The sequence below is a fragment of the Neofelis nebulosa genome, chromosome 18, assembly GCF_028018385.1.
Source record: "Neofelis nebulosa isolate mNeoNeb1 chromosome 18, mNeoNeb1.pri, whole genome shotgun sequence".
Lineage (NCBI taxonomy): Eukaryota > Metazoa > Chordata > Mammalia > Carnivora > Felidae > Neofelis > Neofelis nebulosa.
Genome location: NC_080799.1, coordinates 44,771,163 through 44,784,141, shown reverse-complemented (window position 1 = coordinate 44,784,141; position 12,979 = coordinate 44,771,163). Strand labels below are relative to the sequence as shown.

Genomic DNA, 12,979 nt, shown 5'->3' with positions numbered 1-12,979 from the left:
TTGAGCCCCGCGTCGGGCTCTGGGCTGATGGCTCGGAGCCTGGAGCCTGTTTCCGATTCTGTGTCTCCCTCTCTCTCTGCCCCTCCCCCGTTCATGCTGTGTCTCTCTCTGTCCCAAAAATAAATAAAAAATGTTGAAAAAAAAAAATTTTTAAAAATAAAAAAAAAAACGGACGGGTTAGAAAAGCCACAGGCCCTGGATCCGCATACGCTTCTGTGGACGCAGAGGAAGCTGGGCAGGAGGGGACGTCTCCACCGCCCCCACGAACAACAGGTCCGAAGCGTGCCCAGGGAGCGGCTCAGCTGCCGGGCACGCAGGGGAGAGGCCGTGCAGGGAGGGCCCTGAGCGGCCTGTGGCCCCGAGGACACTGGGGTCCACAGCACGCCGCCCGTCTGCAGCCTCGGGGACCACAGCAGCTCGTCTGTCGGTCAGATGCCTCCAGCCCCGCTTTCTCTTGGGAACTCGCAGCTCCCTGCGGACCCTTCCTAGGAGGGGGCTGTCCGCTGCCGGCACTGGAGACCCCGCTTGGGTCCCAGAGATTCTGCGGCGACGTCTCTTACATAACAGCTCGGTTAGAAGGTGAGAAGCCGCACCGACAGAAAGCGGGCGTGGGTTGCGCTCCGCTTTCCCTCGTGACCGTGGTTTTTACAGCTGCAACAGTTCTGGGCCGAGTCCTACCAGCTCACCCTCCCGCCTACCTCCCTTCCACCTGCCCGCCCGCCTTCCCACCCGCGTAGTCAGCACGTAGAACTCAACAGGTCAGGCCTGGCGCAGAAGAGGCCTTGTCTGGCTGCGGCGGGGCAGGCACGTGGAGGGTGCCGAGAAGACAACCCGGGCCCCGGAGCAGGAAGGTGGGCGGCCCTGGAGAGGCCGGGACAAGCCGCAGGAGTGAGGGGCACAAATGCCAGGCAGCGGTGTGAGGGAGCCCGGGCTGGCAGGTCTGGAGCTGAGCAGACCGGAAAAGGCTGTGTTCAGGAACTCCCAGGGTCCCCTTGGCCTTGGGGTCAGGTTCGGGTGGGGACGGAGTAGGCCAGAGAGGGACACGAGATCGGTGACGAGGGGCCTCCGCGGCTGTCCAGGCAGAAGGACCATCCAGGTTGGCATGTGTCTGGACCATGGAGCCCGCAGGATGGGTGCGGCATGGGGAGCAGCCGAGAGTTCGGGCTGGTGGGCGGCAAGGACGTGGTGACACCCAAAGGAGCAGGGATGAGAGGCGACACGGGAGTCCCAGTGACACGGTGTGGCCCTTCAGGCTTCCTGACACACCGAGTTAGCATTGCTCCTGCCGTGCACGCGGGCTTGGTTTACAGATGGTCGGCTTGCACATCTATCCCCAAGGGCTGCTAGCGCTCTGCTGTCCTGAGCCCCGACCCACTGCCGTCTCTGATGGGGTGCTGGGCTGGGGGGGCGGGGTCGCGCACACACCCGGCCTTCGGCCACCCTGGCAACCCGGCCTCTCGGCGGCACCTTCCACCCATGTGGAGACGAGCTCTGGGCACCCGGGTGTGCTGTTTGAAGACCGGAGTCCCCATCTTTCTGGAAACTAGGTTTGCTTAGGTCACACAAATGCCAGAGACACACCCCCTGGGCAGAGCTCTGTGGCACATTTGTGTCCACAGGAAAACCGAGTTCTGAGAAGTCCCGCGTGCCTGCTAGCCAGACCCGAGTGAGCCTGTCCCGGTGACGCGGACGGCCACGAGCTCCCGGTGATCGCGTGCCTGCTCGCGGGGCAGGAGAGCAGCCGCCGTCACGCGACAGCCCCGTGAGCGCAGCTCTGCTCCCCGCACCCCTTGGAATCCAAGAGCGGGTCTCTTTGGAGATTCAAACCAGGCAAAGAAGAAAAAAACAAAATAATTAAAATGTCATTCAAATTCTAAGTTGATATGAGACACTTAAAAATCTGAAACATTCTTCCGGGAGCAGAGAATAATTATATTCCTCCTCATCCGCTGACTTCTCCCTATAGTGCACATGTCAGATTTTCCACGGATTTTTTCCTTCCTGAGTGAGCGTCAAAGGAACAAAGACTTCTGTCAGCCTTTTTCAGCCCCAAATTAATTCTGGAAAAAAAAAAAAGGCTCAGACAAGCCAGTGCCAGGCCAGATCCAAAGAGAGCCGAGTGACCCACAGCCGTCCACCCCTGCTCTCCAGGGAAGGGAGAATGCAAGACACAAGAACATTCCGGGCTCGCTCTCTCCCGAGTCAGGAGGAGGCAGGGGCACGAAGGGAGGCACCCGGGATGCAGATGGGCCTCTCCGGACGGTCACGGGCCTGAGAACGTGCTTCTGAGCCCCCCGTCTGGAGGGGCCAGGTGCAAGGCCTTCCCACAGGAAGGACATGGGCTTCTCCCTGCTGCGGCCTTCACTCCTACCCGAGGGCCAGAAGGGGCTCCCGGGCCTGAGCTGCACCCGGGCAGTGGGCCGCCTCCTCCAGGGGGCGCCCACACCCGGGGAGCCGTCTGCAGCAGCCTCATTCTGCGCGCACACGGCACCCCACTCTGTCACCGATGGGCCACCGCCTCCACCTGCACACACAGGGGCCACGCCGGCTCCTCCCCTCGGGAGAGGCCTCGGTGACCCTGGGGCCACCCATACTAACGAGGTTGCGGGTTCGGGAGGAGGCACTGCTCCTCGCGAGAGCAGCCTGGTGGTCTGGGATGCCACTCGGGCTTCCCGCCACCCCTCTCCTCTGGGGGCGGAGCTGGGCCCGAGGACCCCGTGTGCCCCTCAGCAGGCGAGGTGGGGGGATCTCCGTGTCTCAGGTGCGTTTGGGGTTCACAGTCACGTGCCCCCTACGTGGTGCTGGGGGCTCAGGCACACGGCGGGGCCTCTCGGGACTGCCCCGTCTCCACGCCCGCAGGGCCCCGCCAGCACCCTCCAAGCCCAAGGGACAGTTGCACAGAGACCACGTGCTGAATCCAGTGAGCTGGCGCTGGCCTGAAACCCGGGGGTGGGGGACTAACGCTGCTTTCCCTCCGCCCTGCCCCCTGGGCCCGAGAGGTCTTGGAGAACGGCCGGGCCTCCGTGCGGGGTCCTCCTGTGGCAGGCTGTGTGATGGGCTGCACAGAACGCAAGGGAACACCGTGGGCCCCGTGAGCTGTAGGACTCGATGCCCGTTAGGCCCTGGGTTGTTCGGAGGCGAGTGTCTGGAGATGGAGGCAGAGAGGGGCCGAGGGGCCAAGCACAGGGCCACGAGCTGGGGCTGAAGCTGGGACCAGAGGTCAGAATACCGCAGAAAGCACTTTCCAGAAACCCCCACGCTGCCTCTTGAGCTGGAGTCTGAGGTCTGGCCCCCTAGGCGCTCTTAGGAAGGACAGTGCAGCCTCACGGGAAAACCCCTTCCTCTGCCCGTGTTAATTCGCTGGAGCAGGTGGGAATAACTGCTCTCCTTTCCGAGCGGGGATCCCAGGACACGGTGTCGAGGAACTGGCGACATCGGTTTGGGCTTGGCCGTCATGGGGCGGCGCGCTGCACCCCATTTAATTACATTTGACGCAGTCTTACTGGAGGCCTCTGACTCCAAGGAGGGCCAGACTTCAAAGTCTCTCTCCTCCCCCAGCTCAGAAGCTCCCTGCTCCGACCTCCCCCCCCCCCCTCCACTCGGAGGTCTGGATGATTCCGGTTTGCTCCCTCAGGGCAGCCACTGGGCCTGGTTGGCGGGGGAGGGCAGGAGAGAAGCAATCCAAATGCAAACGGGGGAGCTACCCAGTTGTGGCTTCCTCTCAGCCGATAACGAGAACATTCCCTCCCACAGAAGTGACGGAGCCTCGGGAGGAGGAAGAGGCCGAGGTGCGGTTGGGACACGGAGGCGGCAGGCCGCTCGGCTCCGGAGGAGATCCAGACACGTGCGCTCCGCGTGCTCACGGGAAGCTACTGTCCCCCTGCCAGCGAGTGTCACAGCCGCGCACAGGTCTGGACATGGAGAGCGGCCCCTGCTTGCTCCCGACCCCGCGCCCCACACGTGGCTTCCGTGGACGAGTCTGGTGGCCGCCCTCGCTCTCTGCGGCGGGGGTCCCCTAGGGCCGGGGGTGGCTGTGCGGTTACGCTGGACTCGCTCGTCGTCCCCGGGTGTGCGGAGTGAATCGGGGCCGCGTGTAAAACTCCACGATATCCTCAAGTCAGAGGGTGGAAGCTACGACTTACATGGAACGAAACACATCCGAAGTCTCAAGTTCAGCGTGTTCTGACGATTGAGGTACCCCCACCTCAAATAGGAAGCGGATGTCCATCCCGGAGAACGTTCTCTGTGACCCGTTTCCAAGCTGGTCTGGGCCCCGCCCGCCTGGACGGAACGGCGGCCAGCGCCGGCTCGGCCTCCCCGGGATCTCACCCCGCGGACTTACCAGGCTGTGCTCCGCGCGTTGTGGGGTTCATCCGTGTTGCCGCCTTTGGAGCGGGCTCCCTTTTACGGTGGAGCGTGGCCCCTCATAGGAGCGCACCGCCGCTGACCCCTGTTGACGGACCCTGGGTTGTTCCCGGGCCTGGCCGTTCTGAACAGGGCTGACCTGCGGCGTGCGGGGGTGTGCGGGCCTCCGTGTGGACGCGGTTGTCCCCTGTCCCAGCACGGCGCAGGAGAGGAAGGCTGGCTCGTGGGGGCAGGTGCGCGTCTCGCCGGGTGGGACCTGCTAACGGCTGTGCCACGAGGCTGCATCCCTGACCCGAAGTAGCGGGCAGTGCGGGGGGCGCTCCGGGCCCCGCTTTCCGGGCTCCCGGCCGGGAGGAAGATCTGCTTCCTCCCAGTGTGTTTGAGCCGTGTGCCTGCGTTTCTCGCGTGGTTTGCGTATTCTGTGGGTTAGTGGTTGCTTGGGCCTGTGCACGCTGCAGATATTTTTCCTAGTCTGTAGCTTACGTATTCGTTTTCTTCGTGTGGTTTTGCTGATGGAGATTTTTCATATCAGTCAAGTACATGTCGCAAAAAAATTTTTTTAATGGTTACTGTTTTTTTGTGCCATCAGAGCAGTCTTTGCCTTCCCTAAGATAACTGTGTTATCTTCGGAAAGCTTTGTTTTCCCGGCTTTTATGTTTGCAAAACAAATTCTGTGGTTGCCCCAGGGAGTGACCAGGTTGGAAATCAGTCAACTGCACCCGTGCGGGCACGTTCCGAGAGGTACTCCTCCGTGTGCCCTTCTAGGAACTTGCCAGCGTCGCTCTTAAATTTAGGTCCGTGGTCCACCTCAAAGTAGGGTCTGGTACAAATGAAATCCCGTCCAAGCTCATTTTCGTTCCTCTGCAGATTTCCCGTGACTTCAGCACCTTTTGTAATGAGGGGCTTTCCTTTTTCCATTGACTTGACTCCATACCCTGGCTGAATATCAGCCGAATAGGAGAGATGTGGTCCATTTCTGGACCCTCTTCCCTGGGTACACTTTTCTAGCTTAGATCAATATACCACGCTTCAGTTTTAAATTAAGCTGTAAAATCAGGAAGCAGGTGTCCCAGCTTTGTTTTTCTTTTTCAAGATTCTCTTTATTTACATATAAAACTTACAATCAGCATGTTAACCTCTCCAGAAAGCCCAGTGGGACTTTGACAGGAAATGCCCTGAATCTGCACACACATTCGGGTGAAGCAGTCTTCCGACCTGTGAGCACGGGTCCAAGTGCACGTCACCCGCCACGGACACCCTGCACCTGTCACACACGCGTCTTAGGCATCTTCCATCGGGTTTGTGACCGCGTATTGGAGGTTTGCTTGATGCAGCTGTAGATGGTATTTTCACAACTTGCTTTTCTAACGGTCTCTTCCTAGTACGTGGAATACGACTTGGGCTTCACACGAACCTTGCTTCCCGTGTCCTGAGTTCATGTGTTCATTTTGCTAGTTGGTTTTTAGATTCCGCTGGGTTTTCAGCCTGTTGAATCTAGGGGTGTGAACAATACCTTCCTTTCTTTTCTTCCAGTCTTTATGCCTTTTCTTTTTCCCGTCTTCCTGCACCAAGACTTCCAACGTGACGCTGAGAGCGGCGGTGAGAAGAGACACTAGCTGGGTGTGAATGCTCCCATCCCTCTCGAGCAAGGACCGGTGACCCGGTCTCAGACACTGTCCCCCGAGGACGTCCCCCTGCTGCCACGAGCCAGTGTCAGTCTGTGTCGCGTGCTTTTCTCACAGCTGCTGCTTTACGCTGTTACTGTAGGGAACCGTGTCCGTTGATTTTCCAATGTTAAACCACCCCACGTTCCTGAGAGAAACCTAGGTGTTGTCATTGCCAGAATCAAACTGACGGGTGCTTTGCTAAGGGTTTCTGGGTCTTTGCTCCTGGGGGTACTGGTCTCTTTTGTTCCTTTCTGTGATATCCTCATCAGGCTTTGTTTCATTGTTTCAGTCATGTAAAACAACCTGGGAAGTGTCCCCCCCCCCCCCCCCCCCCTTCCAAGAGACCCTGCCATCGTTTCTTCCTGAAGCGTCTGGTAGATTCCACCAGGGAAGCCATCTGGGTCCGCGCTTTTCTCCCTGGAACGGGTTCTGGTGACGCATTCCGTGTATTTAATAGACACAGAGCCATTTAGGTCTCCCGTTCCCCCTCAGCTTTGGGAAGCTGCATTTGGGAAGGAACGCGTCCGTTCTGTTCTGTCTACGCTGTCGAGTTCATCCCAGGTGACTCGTACTGCGTCTGAGCAAAGCGTCTTCTCACAGTACCGATGATCGCAGCCTGGCCGTGGCCCCCGGGTCTGCCAAAGTGACCTGAAAAACGCAGGACCACAGGCCTCGCTCTGGTGGCTAACATACGGCTTTTTCTCTTGTGTTAACAGGATAGCAGGGCAGTCTGCCCACGACGAGCACCGGAAGGGTCCCACCTCGGGTGCCGCAGCTGCTGTGAGAGACAGCCACGAGCGGGAGCACACAGCGTGAGAGGCACCGGCGCTCGGTCGTCAGGCACCTGCTGAGGACGGCCTGTGGGAAACACGCTGGCATCTCTCTCCTTCAGGTCCCTGGGGGGGGGTCACCTGCATGTACGGAACAGCAAAGTTCGTGCCTTGCCAGCCTCTGAGAGGTGCCTGGGGGCTCCGGCGCCCGGCCTCCCCTCCTGCCGCACCCTGCGCTCGGCGAACCTGCCAACGACCCGCGCCGGCCACCGCAGAGACACGGCTCCCGATGAAAGTGGCTTGTTTCGGCTGCATTTGGTCGGTAAGAAGTTGGGAAGTTTTTTATGAAACTCCCACAAGGTGAACCAGTAATGAAATAATTTAGCACATGGTGTCAGAGGAACTACGGAAAGGATATGTGAAAAATTAAAGGCGCGCTGACAAAGCGAGACCCAAGAGAAGCAGCCGCATCCCGGCCGTGAAATCTAACGGTCGTCAGACCCACTCCTGACCCCTGCGGCCCGGCGTGCACACGCTCCTCCTTGTGGGACAGCGACCACACCGCTCACGTCACGCCAGGTTCTCACGGAGGAGGGGCCGCAAAGGGCCTCCGCCCGCCTGCGCACCCAGGCCTCCCGCACGCGCCAGGGAGGCCGGGGGGAGGGAGGTACGCGAAGGAGATGCTTTCGGTTGTCCGGTCGTCCAGGCCGAGGCCAAGCGCGCGCCTCCCCCTGGTGCCGTCCAGCGCGAACAGTCCCCGGCGGCAGGGATTCTGCCTCGGCTCCCAGAACTCGGGGCACCTGAGACCTCGGCCTTCGGCCCGGCGCGGGCCGTCCGGCCGGCCCAGGACCGATCAGGGACAGCTGTGGCGCCAAGGCCTGTGGAGAAGCCATGGTGTGGTCCGACTCGGGGAGCGGAAGCTCCAGGAGCAAAGGGCTCAGGCTTCGGTGACAGGCAGCGTCTCCAGGACGAACCCGGCCAGCGCCGACTCAGCCACAGACACACCTACCTGTGTCTGTCTTTACAGAAGTTGAGATTTGAGAACAAAGTGAAAACTTTTTTAAAGCATGATGAAAGGTAACCTATTAAACACTGACTCAGACACCCACGCCGTTTGCCATTTTCTGCAGATGGAAAGCCTCTCCCCACTAATGTGTTTGGAATCTGTGCCTTTAAAGCCGAAGACTGAGTTGAAACCTGGGAGAAGGGCTCCTGACTCTTCCAGAGAAGCACCGGGTGGGCCTGTGCCACTCCAGCGGGAGGGTACACCCGCGCCTCTGCCCCAAGGGAGGGAGTCCGACGGGGTGGTCGTGCTACGTGGCTGCCCGCGTCCCCGCAGCTGGCGCGGGGAGCCTGGCCAGGGGGCTGCGTCGCGTGGCTCTAGCTCAGGCGGCATATCCGGCCAGGCTGACCATCTTTCCAGGGCTCGCGGCCACGTGGTCTTCTCTGCTGCGCGACGGAGAAGCCCCAGGAAAACCTGCCAGCGTGCCGGTCTCCAGCCCTGCCCACAGAGGTAGCTGTCTGCGCGACGCAGGGGCCGATCGGCCACCTCCCTGGAGGCCCCCGGCGGCTTGCCTCGTCGGGTTTAAAAAAATGATTTACATCCAGGCCCGAAGCGTGTGGCCAAGGAGCTTTGTGCACGGGCACGCCTGGGTGCCTCCCCTGCCAGCACGGGGGACCCTTCCCCGGCCCCCCACGTTCCAGTATGCCCCCCCCCAGTCAGTCCCCACCCCGGATCCTGGCCACACGCTGGCCCCACCGGTTCCGGAAGCCCCCGCACGAGGAGCCAGACGCGCCGTCTGCGAGGTCACCGGGTCTGCTGTGTGTCAGGACTCGCACCCCTGTTGTGCCGAGTGCCTTCCATTCCGGGGACTTAGCTCGGTTGGTCCCCGTCTTCTTGCTGATGGACCGTGGTTGGTCTCCAGCTCCTGGTGCCGGGGGAGGGTTTTGGGGAGTGCATTCCCAGGCATCCTGAGGACAGAAGGATGACGGGGTGGAGTAGGTTAACTTCGTAGGTAACTGCGTCGCGGCTTCCGTGAACTGCGCACCATTTCTCACGACCGCAGGAGAGCACCACAGGCCGGTCCCTCTCTGGTTCACTCTCCTGCCGTGAAGGGCCGGTGCCGTGTCCTCCCCGGGCCCTCCCTGCAGCCGCGTTTAGACTGAGGAAGTAATTAAGTGTCCGTGGGGCCGTGGGGGCAGGGTCCTGAGCAGACGGGACGAGTGCACCCATCAGAGACACTGGGGCTGCTGTCCCCCCGCACCCCTATGAGGACACGGGAAGAGTCCTCACCGGGGATGGGAGGCGCTGGGACACCGCCGGCCTCATGCCTGGAGGAAGGAAGCACCGCTCAAGCCACTCGGTCTGCGGTGATTGGCGCGGCCCAAGCCAGGACACTGGCTGCAGTGTGGTCCTGCCCTCTGTGGGTTCAGCAGGTCCTGTGGGCACACACGCCATCCCACTGCGCGTGGACTGGCAGGCATTTCCCTAACGGCTGGGAAAGCTGGGCAGTTTTCAAGTGTTTGCAGGGGTATCTGCTAAAGCTTCCCCCTTTCACACCGATCGTCGTGACCGCTGGGTTTCTTGCGTCCTTTACAGGCCCGGACACGGGCTCCCCGTGCGGGGCAGAGGAATTGTGGGTGCCGTCTATCACTCGTGTCTGTCGGGAAGAGAAGATTCTGATTCAAAAACCTCCCGTTACCTTCAAGAAGTGTTGTGATTTCCACTTTCACGTTTGGAACCCGCTTCGAACAAATTCCCCGCGTGCAGTGGCGGGCTGGGGCTCATGGCCTCTGTGGGTAACCAGACACCTGAGCGCTGCACCTCAGAGAAGCATCGTGTCTTTCTTGGTGGCACTGACTCGGTCAGTTGTCCAAAGCGTGCGTCACGGTGATTTTGGTGTGGGGCTATTTCCGGATTCGCTGACCCTCCTAAGGGTTCGGCTGTCTGTCCTTGTGCCCCCACTGCCCGTCTCACCAACTGCGACCCCTGGAACAAGGGGTGTGCCTCTTATGCGAGATTTTCTGGCTATTCTAGGTCCTTGGCGTTTCCAAACAAATCTAACAATCAGTTCATCAACTTCTAGAAAGAAAGTCCTTGTAGAATTACGTTTGGGTTGCGTGGCATCTATCAATCGATCTGGGGAGAGCTGGACAGTTGAGCAGTGTTGAGGCTTCTGACTCACACAAGTGTGTCTGTCTCTTTAAGCCTTTCTCATTTCTCTCAGCAACGATGGTAGCTTTCAGAGAACAGTGTTAGACTTCTGTTAAAATTTCGAGTATTTTACGGTTTTGGAGGTTATTAATGACATATTTTACATTCTCTTTTTCTTTTCTTTTTTTTGGGGGGGGGAGGCGGGTAAAAAACAAACCACTGTATTTATTTAATGTATTCATAAAGGCTCAACCAGAGACTTCATTTAAAAAACAAACGAAACAAAAATGACACCACAGCTTAAGATACAGAGTCCTAGACAAAAACGAAGGAAAGGGCAGATGATCTAAGGAGAAGATAAAAAGAGAACACAAGGAGAGAGCCTACACAGTCCGGGTTCTTGGCGAGAGACCAGCTTCGAGCAGGTTTCTTGCAGACACGCCTTGTAAAAAATTTCTTTTTAATGTTTGTTTGCTTTTGGGAGACAGAGACAGAGTGGGGGAGGGACGCAGAGAGAGGGACACACAGAATCCGAAGCGGGTTCCGGGCCCTGATCTGCCAGCACGGAGCCCGACGCGGGGCTCGAACTCACGGACCGCGAGATCAGGACCTGAGCCGGGGTCGGCCGCCCGACCGACGGAGCCGCCCGGGCGCCCCTCGTGCAGGTGCTTCTTAAAGGCTGTGAGGTTTCTCCAGGCTCTTCACACACAGCGTGTGTGCTCAAAGGGCTATGGGTGCTGGAGTCTCCTAGCAGGGTCTGGATGGACAGCAGGGTGGCCCTGATGTCACACAGACCACACGTCCTTGACGGTGTCCAGGCAGATGTCACCCTGGGTGTCCACGTCTGGGTAGCGGCAGACCGTGAGGAACGCCCCCCCGTGGGTGAGTCGTAGGCACCGGGGGGCTCTGGGGAGAGCTCGTACCTCAGGTTTTCACACGCTGTGCCCGCTGCTCCGGGGATGATCCCCACGCATGTGAAAAGGTTGATTTGGGGAAGGTAGAGGTTCCTTTGTCACCAGACCTTGTGGGGGTCACAGGCTCCTGCTGTGGCCTCTTGCCCGCAGGGCTCCAGGCGACACCCCCACTGGGCCCGGCTCCTCCGTGGGTGGCTGGGTAGTGGTTCTGTGGGACCCCCGGGGCGCCGCGGGCGGGGAGACAGGAGCTCGGACGGCACGACAGTGACGACCCCACAAATTCACTCCCTGTCGGCTTCTGCTAGCCTGATCCGTGTGCCCTGTGCGTGAATCCCACACCTGGCTAACTGCACGCGCTGGTCCTGAGGACCTTGTGACCGCTCCACCGCGAAGACAGGTGCCTTTACTTCCTCCCTTCCCGCGTTCAGGGCTTTTGTTGCTTTTCCTTGCTTTTCTGCACGAGCTACAATCTTCAGTACGACACCAGGTAGACGGGATAAGTGGGCGCCCGGCACGCGCTCCACCTCACGCTCCGCCTCGGCAGACACGCGCGGTCTCCCCAGGTGAGCGCAGCATCGGGTGGGTGCCTCACATATCGGGCTGAGGACACCTATTCTCAGGGCGCCAGAGATTCGTCGGCTGTGAACGAGTGTTTAATTCTAATGCTTCTCCGTCAGTTAAGAATTTGGTGAATTGTATCGGTTCACTTACGTCCACTCGATATCCCGCGGAAAGCCCGCCTATCATGAGGCTTGGTCTCTGTGTATCATGCGGCTCAGGCGCTGCTGGGTTCCTTCGCTAATAATTCAAGAGTGTTTCCCGGTGCTCTTGAACAGACTGCTGTGTAATTTCCTTTTCTTGAAACGTCCTTGTCCTCACTGACCTCACAAAAATAAGCCCAGAAGGGGTTCCTCTGTCGTGGATGCGTGTGGACAGGATTCACTTTCTTCCCTAAATGTTTTACAGACTGATCAGTAAAATCTCTTCTAGGCCTGGAGTTTTCTCAGTGGAAGGTGCTTCTTATTTGGTTTGATGATCTCAGTTTACACAACTATTCGGACCGGGCACCGGGGCAGCCGTGTCAGTTAAGTGTCTGTCTGTTGGGATTAGATGGGAGCCACGCGCCTTTGCAGGTCGGCAGGGGTGCTGTGTCCTTCTCGGGGCTCCCTCTGTGCCCAGGTCCTCCTCTCTGTACCTCGCCCCTCGAATTCTAGCAGGATGCGGGCCGAGGGAACTCTGGGCCTCCCTCCGCCCACCCCTGCCCCCTCGTAGACGGCCAGGCACCCGCCACGTGTCCCGCTGGCCCCCCACCCCCGCTGTCTGCTGTCCAGCATGTGTCATGTGCCAGGCCCAGTTTCCAGCTGTTCACAGGCAGAGCCTGCTCCACGGTGGGGAGGCCACGCTGACCCGCCTCGGGGGCCCGGGAGGCCCGGGGGCCGTGTGTGCAGGGGGGGGTCACCGCCCAGCGCGCCGGGACCGCAGCAGACGGCGGCCGGGTGGCTTCTGCGTCCGCGACGCCGGTCGTGAGCAGGCGCAGGTCAGGCCGGGGCTGCACCTGCAGGCAGCTCAGTCCTCGGCAGGCGCGTGCGGCCCTCTCCCCGCGTAAGCGACAGGCGCTGTCCTTTCCCGGGCCTGCTCCCCGCTGCCGCTCTCCAGCGAGGAGGAGGAGCGGCACCCAACGCAGACGCAATCGAGTAATTACCCCTTTTAGTGCACCTGATGAGTTTTCACCCAGCTGGCGCGAACAGTCAATCAAAATGCCACGAGAGGCGCCTGAGCGCTGTCAGGCTCCGTGGGCGCCGCTCCGCCACCCGGCGCCCCTCCCCCGCCGCTCTCCTGCCTCCAGAGCCTGCGGTCCCAGGCCGGTCCCCGGTGAGGGACTCGAACAGCAAACACCTTGGATTTTCAAAAGCAGTTGAAGAAAAACTCCAAACTGAAGTCCCAGACGGACACGGAACCACGCCCGCCAATCACAGCAAATAACTTCCGTGTGTCAGGAAAAGGAGCCGCGAACGTCAGGCCCGCCGTCTGACCGCCGGACGAGGAGTCTTTGTGGCGGGGTCTGGCCACGCGCTCACCCCGCACGCCAGCTCCCGGGACCTGCAGCGA

The 12,979-nt window shown here is 60.0% G+C and overlaps 1 protein-coding gene across 3 annotated transcripts in view; it reads right to left on the bottom strand.

Annotated features, from left to right (window-relative positions):
* The window catches only part of LMF1 (lipase maturation factor 1), an 89,981-nt gene that overhangs the window by 24,608 nt on the left and 52,394 nt on the right, over positions 1 to 12,979 (bottom strand). The gene's annotated exons all lie outside the window — the stretch shown is intronic.